Source organism: Littorina saxatilis, linkage group LG10, assembly GCF_037325665.1.
Source record: "Littorina saxatilis isolate snail1 linkage group LG10, US_GU_Lsax_2.0, whole genome shotgun sequence".
Classification (NCBI taxonomy): domain Eukaryota; kingdom Metazoa; phylum Mollusca; class Gastropoda; order Littorinimorpha; family Littorinidae; genus Littorina; species Littorina saxatilis.
Window position 1 is genome coordinate 41,464,791 of NC_090254.1, and position 15,821 is coordinate 41,480,611.

General features: G+C 41.6%; 1 protein-coding gene and 1 non-coding gene across 2 annotated transcripts in view; both read left to right on the plus strand.

Moving 5' to 3' along the window:
- LOC138978850 (uncharacterized) overlaps positions 1-15,821 on the plus strand; it is a 124,826-nt gene that overhangs the window by 20,602 nt on the left and 88,403 nt on the right. The window lies entirely within an intron of this gene.
- On the plus strand, positions 1,239-1,312 carry Trnar-gcg (transfer RNA arginine (anticodon GCG)). Its single transcript has one exon. It is a non-coding gene; the product is annotated as a tRNA-Arg (tRNA).

The window sequence follows — 15,821 nt, forward strand, 5'->3', positions numbered from 1 at the left end:
AGAAAAGCTTACATTTGATAACAAAATATTTGTTTTCTTTTTATTTGAAGTAATGAAACATGTACAATAAAGTTGCTTCTACGTTGTGGAACATTCTTTTGTATAAAAAATGTATGTTAAAGTTTTGAAATTAACACTTAAAAATTTACAGGTTCTTGTGACTGTTCACGTCATACTGAGCCAAGGGCTGTCCCTTTTCTTCTTTGCCCAAAGTAATCAAAAACAGGCAACCCAGAATGATGCTTCATATGGAAGGCGAAAAGGGTCAAATGATCGATCAAAAGGATCGATCAAAAGGATCGATCCTTTTCGCGTTTGACCCTTTCCGCCCGACGCGCGGAAATTAAATGATCGAGCAAAAGGATCGTGCAAAAGGATCGATCCTTTTACACGATACTTTTGAACGAGCAGTTTCATCGCGCTGTTTCGGAAAATCATGGAACGGATTAGCACAAAGAACGAATCTAGAAAGTAAAGTAAGTAGATTACGTGTTCTGGTGCGGCGTGAAGGAGCATGAAATATCAAGAGAAATAAACAAAACATTCTTCTTGTTTTAGCGAGTACATTTGGGGTTGTGTAGTTAAAATTACTGTGTGAAAAGTGTTTGGCGCGAAGCGTTCGTCTGCAACAGATGTGCCACTTTCAACACGTATACAGGAACGTGTACGGGTAACGTCATCAAATCTAGTTTTTACGTCACGCGTTTGAGCCGAGATCTGCAGTCTTGGTAAACAACGTATGATTTGGAACATTGGAGAAAAAAAGTGAGTCACGGGTGACGGAATATCTACACGTACAGGTCTTTGCTACACGTTCGATCATCTAGAACATTGGACGCACGTACACGCGAACTGAAATCTGAAGTCAGTTTGCCACCAAAATGTGAACTCCAGACTGTGTGCCGGTAAAATTCCGGTTCCACTTTTTGTCGGCACCGGATCCAGTAAAAGGATCGATCCTTTTGATCGATCCTTTTGATCGATCGTTTGACCCGTTCCGCGCCTCGGGCGGAAAGGGTCAAACGCGAAAGGATCGATCCTTTTGATCGATCCTTTTGCTCGATCATTTGACCCTTTTCGCCTTCCATAGCTTCAGAACTACTCCTCGTAACAGGAGGACACAAGGATTTGGACACAAGGATTTCATGATTAAAACTATTTTTTTTGTGTGTCGCAAAATTCACGTCACAAATGTCACAAGAAACAGCACTGCTGTTACTAATTAATTTCGTTTTACCGGCCCCCGTGGCGCAGTGGTTAGCGCATCGGGCTGCGGGCCGGGAGGTCGTGGGTTCGAATCCCATCAGGGTCATGTGGGTTTTTCGGGCTACGGTCGGCTCCTACCCAGAGTGGAAGTGCTATGGTTCCTATGGGAAGGCTGGAATCACACAGCCGAGTGTCATTCACTTAACGAATGCGACTCTGAGGGTGTTCAGGTTCTGTTTACCTGACCAACACCGCAGGTGCGGCAGTTCTCGGGCCTGGTTGACACCAGGATATATTATGACAGTAAGCGTAGAGTGCTGCCCTGTCACGTAGTCTCAAACCAAATTGGAAATCCATAGCATCATCATTATAATCATCCTCATCTCATTAATCATTCAAAATTACAAAATGTCCTTGCTCTTGTGGCCCTTCATGCCCGGAGCTCTCATGGTGACCTTGGTCTCATTGTTCCTGTTCCATCCTTCCCTGAATAGTACTTCTGCTGTCAGTCTTCAACGTGTGACGTTCTGGGGGGTCGACGGAGAGACGTGGTGGCGGTCTGCTCTCTGGAGGGGACGCTCACTCAGTCTGGCTCCGCGACTTAGCAGTCAATGTCGTTAGTAGGGGGCATAGTAGGTAGTGGGCTGAGTCCGTTAGCTCGGGACAGACCCACTACTGAACACCGTAGAAGTGACTCAGCAGAAGTGCAGTGTCAACTTCCGAGGGTAGCCTACCGCAACGACCCGACATCCCTCCCTGGAGCGTCTGTAAAATCGACAGGTCTAGATCTGGCAGCGGAACGAAATTCAGATGTGGACGGATCAGCGAGTGCAGGGACGGGGCGGCGTGAGAGTACACCGGAACAAGGAACAGGTGTAGGGGGAAAAAAAGAAAAAAAAATTAATTTCGTTTTCTATCAGCAAGAACGACATTTACATGAACCGCATATAGTAGTCTGTGCAAAAAAAAACGACATCCGGGAAGACGATCGAAATGGCAGCCAGGCGTCAAGTTCAGTGTAGTGATCGCGTTACACCAAATTAACATTTCACAAGAAACAGCAAATCCTTGTAAATCCATTACTTTATCTAATTTTTGCTTCTTTTGATCTAAAATGTTTCTGATCAAGACGTTAAACAAAACAAAAGCACACGACTGCCTGTAATATTGGCTCTGGATAATTTAAGATGTTTCTCGTGACAAGTCACAACACATGACGCTATTGTCACAAGAAACATTCACGTATGCTTTTTTTCTCCAACAAAGGGGTTTATGTTTAGAAAAATATGTTTTTCTTGTTTAAACTCCCCATGTTTGTGAATAAAGGATTTGGTTGTCACAAAAAGCAGATCTTTAGCCAATTTTGATATCAAAGTTCACTCAAGCCTTTGTATCTTTTGCAGACAAATCTGTTCATTTGAACAAAGTGGGATATTAAAAAGTTTGATCAGGAAGAAGTTGTTATTTTTTGTGGTATGCCAAACATAAAGTAACTACCTGGTTCAATCCAGTGCTACAAAAATTGCAAGTCCAAGTGCAATAAGCCATACGCTGAACATGCATAACAATAGTTCAGGATCAGGATAAACCCCTGGCATATTTTCCATAAAACCACTTCACATACAGTGGAAACATGCTGTTTAATCTCCCCCAGTCCCCAATCACTATACACAGGTCAACACATATACCAACACCCTAGTCTCGAATAAACTATGTGTGGATATTTTTAAAATGTCATCTGACAGGGAGCACCTTTTGGGAGTTACCCATATGCAGCCATTTCCGCCGCTCGATCGCCGACATGTTCAGCTTTGATGGTAATTTACGGACAAATATGAACCGCTCTATGACATTTTTTGCATCGAGAAACAATGTAAGGCATCGCTGAATCTGTAGCTTACTTTAAATCCCGACGTAAATCAAACAAATCCAAGAAAACTGACAAAACGTGCCTTCAATGGTGTCAGGCCCCGCGTAGAGCTTCAGTCCCGCTTATGACCGATTATCCCCCGTGAGGATAACACGCTTTTCTGTATGTCTATTCTTTTTAGCTTACTGAGTTTGTTTTTAATCCAAACATATCATATCTATATATTTTTGGAATCAGGGATCCACAAGGAATAACATGAAATTGTTTTTAAATCGATTTCGGAAATGTAATGTTAATCATAATTTTTATATTTTTAATTTTCAGAGCTTGTTTGTAATCCAAATATAACATATGTATATGTTTTTGGAATCAGAAAATGACTAAGAATAAGATTCAATTGTTTTTGGATCGTTTAATAAAAAAGTTATTTTAATTACAAGTTTCCGACTTTTAATGACCAAACTCATTTATTAGTTTTTAAGCCACCAAGCTGAAATGCAATACCAAAGTCCGGCCTTTGTCGAAGATTGCTTTGCCAAAATTTCAATCAATTTGATTGAAAAATGAGGGTGTGACAGTGCCGCCTCAACTTTTACAAAAAGCCGGATATGACGTCATCAAAGGTATTTATTGAAAAAATGAAAAAAAATTCCGGTGATATCATTCCCAGGAACTCTCATGTCACATTTCATAAAGATCGGTCCAGTAGTTTAGTCTGAATCGCTCTACACACACACACACACACACACACACACACACACACACACACGCACACACACACACACACGCACAGACAGACAGACACACACACACAAACACCACGACCCTCGTCTCGATTCCCCCTCTATGTTAAAACATTTAGTCAAAACTTGACTAAATGTAAAAATCACAGTAAATCAATTCTTCAGCAGGTTTGGCACCGAAAAATCACCCTTAATGACACCAACAATAATACTTCCATTTTGACTCGTGCAAATCCAGAGTTGCTGTCCCCCATGAGACCCGGACACAACATTTTAACGACGCGTAACGGGAGAGATAAAGCTACCCATGGGGTCAAACCAGTCTATAAACCCCCCAGTTGTTGACTCGCCCGAACACACTTTATCCTCCATCTAAATCGTAACGAGGGAAGATGAATCCGTGAGATCACGAAAAACGATTGCATCCAGACTGAGGGCTCACTAGAGGCGCTGTGATTTTCAAGCTACAACTGTCCGGTGTAACACGACATTTTTACTCCACGAAAAATTTACTCCGGAGTAAAAATGCCGTGGGGGTAATTTTCTCGTGTTACACCGGCACTATGGTACGCCAACACTGACATTTTAACCTGGTAGAATCTGCCGGTATTCTTTCACAGTCTATAATGAATGTCTGCGTTTGATTGGCTTGAGTCTTCTTCTTTTTACATTTAGTCAAGTTTTGACTATAATGTGTTAACATAGAGGGGGAATCGAGACGAGGGTCGTGGTGTATGTGTGTGTGTGTGTGTGTGTGTGTGTGTGTGTGTGTGTGTGTGTGTGTGTGTGTGTGTGTGTGTGTGTGTGTGTGTGTGTGTGTGTGTCTGTGTGTCTGTGTCTGTGTGTGTGTGTGTGTGTGTAGAGCGATTCAGAGTAAACTACTGGATCGATCTTTATGAAATTTTACATGCGAGTTCCTGGGTATGATATCCCCAGACTTTTTTTCTTTTTTTAGATAAATGTCTTTGATGAGGTCATATCCGGCTTTTTGTAAAAGTTGAGGCGGCACTGTCACACCCTCATTTTTCAATCACATTGATTGAATTTTTTGTAAAGCAATCTTCGACGAAGGCCGGACTTCGGTATTGCATTTCAGCTTGGTGGCTCAAAAATTAATTAATGACTTTGGTCATTAAAAATCTGAAAATTGTTATAAAACTTTTTTTTATATAAAACTATCCACATTTATGTTCATCTTATTCTACATCATTTCCTGATTCCAAAAACATATAAATATGTTATATTTGGATTAAAAACAAGCTCTGAAAATTAAAAATATAAAAATTATTATCAAAATTAAATTTCTGAAATCGATTTAAAAACAATTTCATCTTATTCCTTGTCGGTTCCTGATTCCAAAAACATATAGATATGATATGTTTGGATTAAAAACACGCTCAGAAAGTTAAAACGAAGAGAGGCACAAAAAAGCGTGCTATGCAGCACAGCGAAACCACTACCGCGCTGAACAGGCTCGTCAGTTTCACTCCATTTTGCACAAGCGGCGGACTACGGTCATTGTGAAAAAATGTAGTGCGTTCAGTTTCATTCTGTGAGTTCCACAGCTTCACTAAATGTAATAATTTCGCCTTACGCGACTTGTTTATATTTAGTCAAGTTTTGACTGAATGTTTTAACACAGACGGGGAATCGAGACGAGGGTCGTGATGTATGTGTGTGTGCGTGTATGTATACATCGATTCAGAGAAAATTAATGGACCGATCTTCATGAAATTTCACATGAGAGTTCCTGGGTATAATATCCCCAGACAGGTTTTTAATTTTTTCGATAATTATCTTTGATGACGTCATATCCGGCTTTTTGTGAAAGTTGAGGCCGCACTCAATTTTCAATCAAATTAATTGAAATTTTGGTCAAGCAATTTTCGACGAAGTCCGGACTATGGGATTGAATTTCAGCTCGGCAGCGTAAAAATTAGTTAATTAGTCTGCTCATTAAAATCGAATTTTCACTAGCAGATTTAAATGTAATTGCATCGTTATCCTCAATTTCTCCTGATTTCAAAAATATATACATATGTCTTGTTTACTATAAAAATGTGCTCAGAATTAAAGAAAATGAGAAATAAGAAAATAAGTACTGCGTTCGCGCGCTACGCGGAGACGAGCTTGACTAGTCTCGGTTTTTCCGTGCGGTTAGTCGAGACTATCTTAATATACTCTCGGCGATGACTGTTTTTTTATGCCGACAGCTTGACTGAAATATTTAATGTGTTGATATCGCTTCACGCGACTTGTTGTTCATAGGCTGAAACTCCCGCGTTCCCTCATGTTTTTACACAAGTGGATTATTACGTGTATGACGGTTTTTACTCCGCCATTCAGGCAGCCATACGCCGATTCCGGGGGAGTTGGCTTGAGTTAAGAGAGAGAGGAGAGAGAGAGAGAGTGTGTGTGTGTGAGAGAGAAAGGGAGAGACAGAGACAGAGAGAGAGTGAGAGAAAAAGAGAGGGAGAGAGAGAGGGACACACACACACACACACACACACACACACACAATCACACACAATCACACACACACACACACACACACACACACACACACACACACACACACACACACACAATCACACACAATCACACACACACACACACACACACACTGTCACGGTGTGTGTATTTGCGTGTGAGAGAGTGTGAGATAAAATCCTATGTGGGATTTACACCCTCTTTGACATTTGGCGATGCAACCGCTAAGAAGAAAAGACAACCCACAAATCATGGGAACAAAACACGCAAAAAAAGAACAAAAAGGAAGTTTACGAGTTTTTAGAAACTTTTTGTTTGGGGTTTTTTCCTACAGACTTTGTAACCTTTTCGTAGAACGTATTTCCTTTTATTTTCATTTTACGTTAACTTATCTCTAAAACCCAGGTTGACTAGGAAAACTACAATACATAGACTTGCCTTTGTCTATCTCATTGATTATTTGCTTGTTTGCCTATGTGTTTATAAGATTGCAAGCTTGTTTTTGTTGGGTTTTTTTCTCTTTTTTTCCGTTTGTTTAATTTGTTTGTCAAAACTGTTAGAAAGCTTGCATTGTTTCCCGACCGGTGAAGACATACCAACGCATGGAACCACAACATTGAATCTGTAGTGATAGTGTCGAAAACGGGTTATGTTTTTTGAAAATTCCCGTCCTATTCATTATCATTAATGACCATTGTAAGTATCCTCTCTTCTACAATGCTTGTCAGAAACAGTGCGTGGTACTCAATCGACAGAAGCATACTGCCTTTTTAATGCGACTTGTTTTCCATAAAGTCTTATTTCACAAATTAGAACGTATTTCTTTTGGACACGATTACGATGTACGGCTTAAATTTAACAGTTCGCTTTCTGACATTGACGATTTGATGTTTGGCAGCATTCAGGCTCTCATGTGCTCCTATGATGAGATTTGCTATAATTAAAGGGATAAGGAGAAAGATAAGATGGTATATAGTCCTGTGAGGTGACCCTCATGGAAATTCGGGCTGCTTTCTCCCTGGGGAAAGCGAGCTGCCATACAGTATACGGCGCTACTCATATTTGTTTCTTTCTTCTGCATGCGTGTATTCATGTTTCCAAGCCCTGAGACTTGCGCTGTGAACTTGGGTTCTTTATCGTGCGCATGCGTACACACGGGATACTACTGGTCTAACCGTTTGCCAGACTAATTTGAAGAATCCTGAGAATCAGATGTGCTTGAACGCACACAACACAATTTTCTCGAAAACGTACCCAATGTATGGTTATTAATTGTTATTTAAAATCTAAGTGATCGAATGCGTTTCTTCTCACTTCCTCCGTGATTTGAAGCGTGGTTCAAATTGGATAATTTGGGCATGGTAAAATGACTTACTGGTAACCAGTTTCGTTTCGTATTGGTTTAAGGTTCTTGTGTGTGTGTGTGTGTGTGTGTGTGTGTGTGTGTGTGTGTGTGTGTGTGTGTGTGTGTGTGTGTGTGTGTGTGTGATTCTGCAAAAATCATTTAATTTCTAGAATTTTCTTTCTTTGGTTTTTATTTCTTTCTATTGTTCTTTTCCCGAAACTATCTGATGTATATTTTGCTTGTCCACTTTTTCTTGTAAATGTTACGTTTTGTCTTTGATTGTGCGTTCAATGAACTGAACCTTTGTCGTATTTTGACACTTGAAGGGAGGATACGTGATACTTCATTTTGGAAAGCTGCAAGCTTCTGTGTTTGGTATTTTTATATTTAGTCAAGTTTTGACTAAATATTTTAACATCGAGGGGGAATCGAAACGAGGGTCGTGGTGTATGTGCGTGTGTCTGTCTGTCTGTGTGTGTGTGTGTGTAGAGAGATTCAGACTAAACTACTGGACCGATCTTTATGAAATTTGACATGAGAGTTCCTGGGTATGAAATCCCCGAACGTTTTTTTCATTTTTTTGATAAATGTCTTTGATGACGTCATATCCGGCTTTTCGTGAAAGTTGAGGCGGCACTGTCACGCCCTCATTTTTCAACCAAATTGGTTGAAAGTTTGGTCAAGTAATCTTCGACGAAGCCCGGACTTCGGTATTGCATTTCAGCTTGGTGGCTTAAAAATTAATTAATGACTTTGGTCATTACAAATCTGAAAATTGTAAAAAAAAATAAAAATTTATAAAACGATCCAAATTTACGTTTATCTTATTCTCCATCATTTTCTGATTCCAAAAACATATAAATATGTTATATTTGGATTAAAAACAAGCTCTGAAAATTAAATATATAAAAATTATTATCAAAATTAAATTGTCGAAATCAATTTAAAAACACTTTCATCTTATTCCTTGTCGGTTCCTGATTCCAAAAACATATAGATATGATATGTTTGGATTATAAACACGCTCAGAAAGTTAAAACAAAGAGAGGTACAGAAAAGCGTGCTATCCTTCTTAGCGCAACTACTACCCCGCTCTTCTTGTCAATTTCACTGCCTTTGCCATGAGCGGTGGACTGACGATGCTACGAGTATACGGTCTTGCTAAAAAAATGGCATTGCGTTCCGTTTCATTCTGTGAGTTCGACAGCTACTTGACTAAATATTGTATTTTCGCCTTACGCGACTTGTTTTTATCATTGCTTTTCGTTTGCTTTGTCTTCGTTTTTGTATCTGCTTTGTTCTTTTATGTAACAAATTCCCTCGAAACGACACACGCAAAATTGAGCTTTTCCAGTCCAGTTCTCGATTCCAAACTGCATTTTTTCCTAGACTCGTAAAAACACGCATGCGCGCGCGATGACGTGACCAAATATGACGCAGGAGGTGGAAAAATGGCGGAGCTCGGCTTGTGGCCGTGGAATTATTTGAAAGGCTGTCATTTGGCTGACAGGAAGGACAGGATTGTCGTAAACTGATATCCCGGCTCACCCTTTCCCCTTCATCAGCTTCTATTTGAGGCGAGTGTAAATTATTCTTTGAAAACCTTGATCCCTGAAGTGTGGCTTTCGTCGTCTTCTTGTTCTTCTTGTTCTTCTTGCTCTTGTTCTTGTTCTTGTTCTTGTTCTTCTTGTTCTTCTTGCTCTTGTTCTTGTTCTTGTTCTTCTACTTCTTCTTCTGCTCCAATCAGAGCACTATTGAAGCAACGGTCTGTCTTTTTGTCGCAGATGAAGATATAAACAGTCAAAGCATTTACACAATTATCCACCAGATGACCACACAAACCTTTAGTGTTACCAGCCAAACGGAACTTCATGCGGTTTGTCAGTTTGCATTCCCGCCTATATGTAATTAACAATTCCCGTGATCACGTTCTGGGGCTGAAGGCTGTGTGCAGTATGTCAAAATGGACCGAAATACCATGTTTACACATTTTTACGTAATCTTCTTCTTCTTCTTCAGCGTTCCAGAATTGTTCTGGTTACGTGTGAGCTCGTTTGCCCATTTGCGTTCCCCACGCTATTCTCTGAGAGCATAGTCAGCTCACTCAGTTTTCGTTGAGTAGGCATGCTGGTTATTTTCGTGTTTCCATAACCCACCGAACTCCGACATGGCTTACAGGATCTTTTCCGTGTGCTTGCGTGTACACACGAAGGGGGTTAAGTCACTAAGCAGGTCTGCACATAAGTTGACCTGGGAGATCGGAAAAATCTCCACTCTTAACCCACCAGGCGGCAGCGACCGGGATTCGAACTCACGACCTCCCGATTAGGAGGCCGACGTCTTACCACCACGGCACTGCGCCCGTAATCAAGCACAATGTCTTGACGTAAATTCCCAAATAGAAATAATTATACCTTTCGTCGAGAGTAATAGACTCCATGTAGGCTTTTGACGTAATTAGTTCACGTGCACGACCTGATGTGAGCGTTATCGAGGACCACGCTGTCCTACCCGGACAATGATGAAAATTAATTCGTAAAATAATGGGACTGGGTGGCCGAGTGGTAACGCACTTGCGCTCGGAAGCGAGAGGTTGCGTGTTCAGGCCTGGGTCAGGCCGCAATTTTCTCCCCCCTTTCCTAACCTAGGTGGTGGGTTCAAGTGCTAGTCTTTCGGATGAGACGAAAAACCGAGGTCCCTTCGTGTACACTACATTGGGGTGTGCACGTTAAAGATCCCACGATTGACAAAAGGGTCTTTCCTGGCAACATTTTATAGGCATAGATAAAAATGTCCATCAAATACCCGTGGGACTTGAAATAAAGTTTTAAAAAAATTCCATCTCACACGGCATTAAGTCTCAGGAAACATGAATACACGCATGCAGGAAAAGAAACAAATATGGGTAGCGCCGTATGTATGGCAGCTCGCTTTCCCCGGGGAGAAAGCAGCCCGAATTTCCATGAGGGTAACCTCACTGGACTGTAAATCTTATCCAATCCAATCCAATCCAATCCAATTTGCTGTTTTCGACTCCTTGCAAGAAGGTCAATAAAACTTGGTATAATTTCAATGTACTTTTGCGCAACGTGTTCACGTGCACGACCTGATGTGAGCGTTATCGAGGACCACGCTGTCCTACCCGGACAATGATGAAAATTAATTCGTAAAATAATTTGCTGTTTTCGACTCCTTGCAAGAAGGTCAATGAAACTTGGTATAATTTCAATGTACTTTGGCGCAACGTGTTCTCCTCCACTGGACAGCTCATGGTCAAGGTCAACGGTAAAGGTCATGCTTTGGGATGACAGAAGGCATGGCAATGACACCGTCGCGATATAACCTTGAACGGTTGAAAACGACGTTAAACACCAAATAAAGAAAGAAATGGCAATGACATCAACTAGTCTTAACATGACATAGTCAAGAGGCAGCGGAGGTGTTGAGACAGCAATCAGATGAAGATCGGATGACCATACCGTCTTAATAGCTGTCACCAAGAATCCACTGAAATTGACATTAAGACACACGAAGACGTCAACTTAATAGTGTGCATGGATCGTATGACTTAAGTACGTAAACCAGCAAACCATTTCTTGGCGTGAACTACGCGTCAGAAGGCCCGGTAGCTCAGTTTCGTAGAGCGCTTGACTTGTGATCCACGGATCACGGGTTCCAATCCGAGCCGAGACGGACACGGGGCAACTTTATATGCAAACTGAGAGACGGTATTTATGTCCAACCCCCGTGGCACCACGGTGGCACGTAAATGATCTAGCTAGGTCATTCTGCCCGAAGCGCAGGAGGCTGATTACACCCAGACAGGTACGCACACACCTGGGTAGCGAGACTCTTGTTGGTGCTAGCTTTCCACTGGGAGAAAGCGATCCGAATTTCCCAGCGATGAGATAATAAAGTAATGAAAAGGAAAAAATCATGTCACACACTAAAACGTATGACTGTCAGCAAATGACACCGTGGGCTCTTCCATAGTTCTAGCACATAAGTTGACCTCGGACATGGGGAAAATCTCCACCCTTACCTTGCCAGGCGCGGCCGGGATTGGAACACCGAACCTTTCCACATTGTAGACCGAGGTCTTATCCATTGGGCGTTTGCGCCCGTCAAGGCCGGTGGTAGATGATCATATCACATGTCAAATCATTGTCAGATATGAGAATCGTTTACAATGTCTGTAGCACTGGAGGGAGAGTAATTTCCTGTGTTGTACCAGAAAAACATGAGACTGTACTGGAAATGAAACCAGCAACCGTATATTTCTTTCTACCAGCGTTTATTTTGTTCGAGAGATATTTTTGTCTTTCAGATATGATGGAATCAATGTCTATTGGACTTGATTTGATTGGGAGGGGGGGGGGGGGGGACGGAGGTTCATCAGAGTGATAGGTATGATTATGTGAGAGTATCATGCGTAGACTGTTTAAGTGAAAAGAAGCATCATTATGGAACATGGCTGATGCGACCAATGTGACGGTTCTCTAGCACTAGCAAAAGGAGAGTGGCCAGATTCTCTCTCTCTCTCTCGCTCTCTCTATCTCTTTCTCTCTCACTCTCTATCTCTTTCTCTCTCACTCTCTATCTTTCTCTCTCTTTCTCTCTCTCTAAAATTATAAAACCAGTTTAGCGTTTTCGGGCTCAACAATTTGGAATTCACTACCATGTGAGATAAAGGGGTCAAGCACGATTAAACACTTCAAATCGCAGCTTCGCAAATATCTGTTGTCACGAACAGTTACATTCTGAAGCTGTTTCTAGCAAGAATGCATTGCTATCACTAACCTCTATATATTGTGTTGATGATGATAATGAGGTCGACGATGGTCATGATGATGATGATGATGAAGTTGTTGTTGTGTGTGTGTGTGTGTGTGCGTGTGTGTGTGTGTGAGTGTGTTTGTGTGTGTGTGTGTTTGTGTGTGTGTTTGTGTGCGTGTGAGTGTGTGTGTGCGTGTGTATGTGTGTGTGCGTGCGTATATGTCTGTGTGTGTGTGCGAATATGTGTATGTGTGTGTGTGTGTGTGAGTGTGTGTATGTCTGAGTGTGTGTGTGTGTGTGTGTGTGTGTGTGTGTGTGTGTGTGTGTGTGTGTGTGTGTGTGTGTGTGTGTGTGTGTGTGTGTGTGTGTGAGTGTGTGTGTTGTATTGAGTGCGAACGTGGTTGCAGGCATGCGGCGCGCGTGTGTGTGCGAGTCTACTTTTCTTTTCCCTTGTATTATATTGACATACATGTACATTTCAATGTTCTATCATGCATTATGTATTCGTATAGGTAGTGTTGTAATTAGTAATACTGTATGATTGCGATTGACAATTGTCATTTTATTGTCTTTATTTTTATGTCTTAAAATATATCTAAAATCTCCATCCTTGAGTAATAAAGTTCGTTCGTTCGTTCGTTCGTTCTCTTTCCCTCTTTCTGCTCTCTGTCTTTATCTCACCCCAACCTCCAGCGCCCCACTTCTGACATTGATATTTCTAACCATGACACAAGACATGTTTTCATTCCCCGTACATGTAGGTTGTATATGTTTGACTGTCTGTTTGTCAGTTTGTCCTTCTGCCCGCACTTATAGATCCCTAGTGTTTATGGGCCAAATAAGCAGAAAGATGTTGTGCAGTTTAAAAATGGGGTACACACGATCTTAGCACAAGAAACAGAAATTAGAAGAGAGGATACACAGAATGTTACCTGAGCAAGTGTCAGTATTAGGAAAGTAACCTCTTTGACTTTTTTCGAAGTTTCTTGTTGACAGCTTTTGCCCTTCTTTAAGTGAGTATTTACTACCACTTGGAGAACGGGGTTGTCAATGACCCCTTTCAGCTCAGCACCAGGGGTGCAGTGAGGTACCATACCACCCAACCGGATGAGAACAAACTTGGGATCTGATTCGTTGAAACCACAACAAATCTTAAAGGCAACCAATCCAACACTGCGTCTAGCTCCCAACCGGTTGGTAACTTTCCCGTGCCCCTCGGCCCTGGTCCTTTTTGTCAGTGGTAAGGATGCAACAACTTGAGCCGGCTGACGGGGTTCAGTCCCATCGACAAGGCTAAGGAATCGCTACCAGAACAATGCCTACATGTCATACACCTCTGTGAGATGGATTTGCAATATGAAGAGGATAGGATTAGATGGGGGGGGGGGGGGGTCGACGGGATGAGAAGGAGGGTAGAGGGAATGGGTCAGAGGGGTTAGAATCCCCGAGACTCTTGGCAGTAATCTTTCTTTGGCACTTGATCTATTTGGGCGATATGGGCCAAGGCAGCATGGCAGGCCTCCATGTCTGTCTGTCTGTATGTCTGTATGTCTGCCTGTCTGTCTGTCTGTCTGTCTGTCTGTCTGTCTGTCTGTCTGTCTGTCTGTCTGTCTGTCTGTATGTCTGTCTGCCTGTCTGTCTGTCTGTCTGCCTGTCTGCCTGTCTGTGTCTTTGACTATGGGTCTTTGTGCGTTCGTGGACTTTTCTTTGTCTGATTGGGCACGTTTTGATGTCCGTGTGTCTTTATTTGTTTGTTTGTGTGTGTGTGTGTGTGTGTGTGTGTGTGTGTGTGTGTGTGTGTGTGTGTGTGTGTGTGTGTGAGTGCGTGTGTGTGTGTGTGTGTGTGTGTGTGTGCGGGTGTGGGTGTGTGGGTGTGTGTGTGTGTGAGCGTGTGTGAGCGTGTGTGTGTGTGTGAGTGCGTGTGTGTGTGTGTGTGTGTGTGTGTGTGTGCGGGTGTGTGTGTGTGTGTGTGTGTGCGTGTGTGTGTGTGTGTGTGTGTGTGTGTGTGTGTGTGTGTGTGTGTGTGTGTGTGTGTGTGTGTGTGTGTGTGCTCTGCGAGGGCGTTCACATGTTCTCGAACAAGCAAAAGGAGATTTCATTTCCTCCCGACTTTCTTTATCGTTCTTTCTAATCTCGCTGGCTTTCCACGTTGCCGCACGTCTCTCTCTCTCTCTCTCTCTCTCTCTCTCTCTCTCTCTCTCTCTCTCTCTGTCTCTCTCTCTCTCTCTTTCTATCTCTCTCTTTCCTCCTCTCTCTCTCTCTCTCTCTCTCTCTCTCTCTCTCTCTCTCTCTCTCTCTCTCTCTCTCTCTCTCTCTCTCTTGCCCTTTTAACCTCCCTGTTTAAAAACAAAAAATGTGTGGAGATTGTTAAGCAGATGTAATCAGCCTGAAGACATTCACGCTCGCAATGTTTATTGTTTAGCCAGACGGGAATATAAAAACATGTTAGAAAGAAAGAAAAGATTGTATAATGATTTGACATTACAAAAACTTATTGAATCTGTTAATGATCAACAAGAATTTTGGAATATAATGCATAAATTATCCTCAAAACGAAAACAAATAAAGAACAACATACCAGTTGATACCTGGTTTCAGCATTTCAAAGTATTATTGGAAAAAGATGTAATTGAGGCTGAAGAAATTGAATATGAAGACGATGAAGGTATTTTGAATCGTCCTATTTCAAAAGAAGAAGTGTTGATTGCAATGAGAAAGTTAAAACCTCAAAAGTCTGCTGGGCCTGATGGAATAATAGGAGAACTTTTGAAAAATGTTTTTTCTCCAGGGATTGACTTTTTGATACACCTGTTTAATTTTTTGTTTTCCAAGGGTGTATTTCCAGAAAGTTGGACAGAGTCCATTGTTATCCCTTTGTTTAAGAAAGGCGATGTGAATGATCCAAATAATTATCGTGGAATTTCACTGTGTAATGTTAGTAGCAAGGTCTATAGTACTGTGATTAATAACAGGTTGCAAGAATGGATTGAATGTAATAACAGTACTGGTGAATATCAAGCTGGTTTTAAAAAGAATTATTCCACTATTGATCATATGTTTACACTGTTGGCCTTTGTACAGAAACAATTTTCTTTGAATCGTAAACTGTATGTTGCCTTTATAGATTTTGAGAAGGCGTTTGATTCCGTCAACAGAGCTTTGCTCTGGCCAATTCTGTTAAAAAATGGTATAAAAGGGAAACTCTTTAGGTGTGTGAAGAGTATGTATGATAATGTAAAAATAAAAGTGAGATGTGGAGCAAAGTTTACGGATTATATTAATTGTACATTTGGTGTTAAACAGGGCGATGTATGTAGCCCAGTTTTATTTTCTCTCTTTATCAATGAGTTAGCACTTGAGATAATTGAGAATGGAAGACATGGTGCCACAT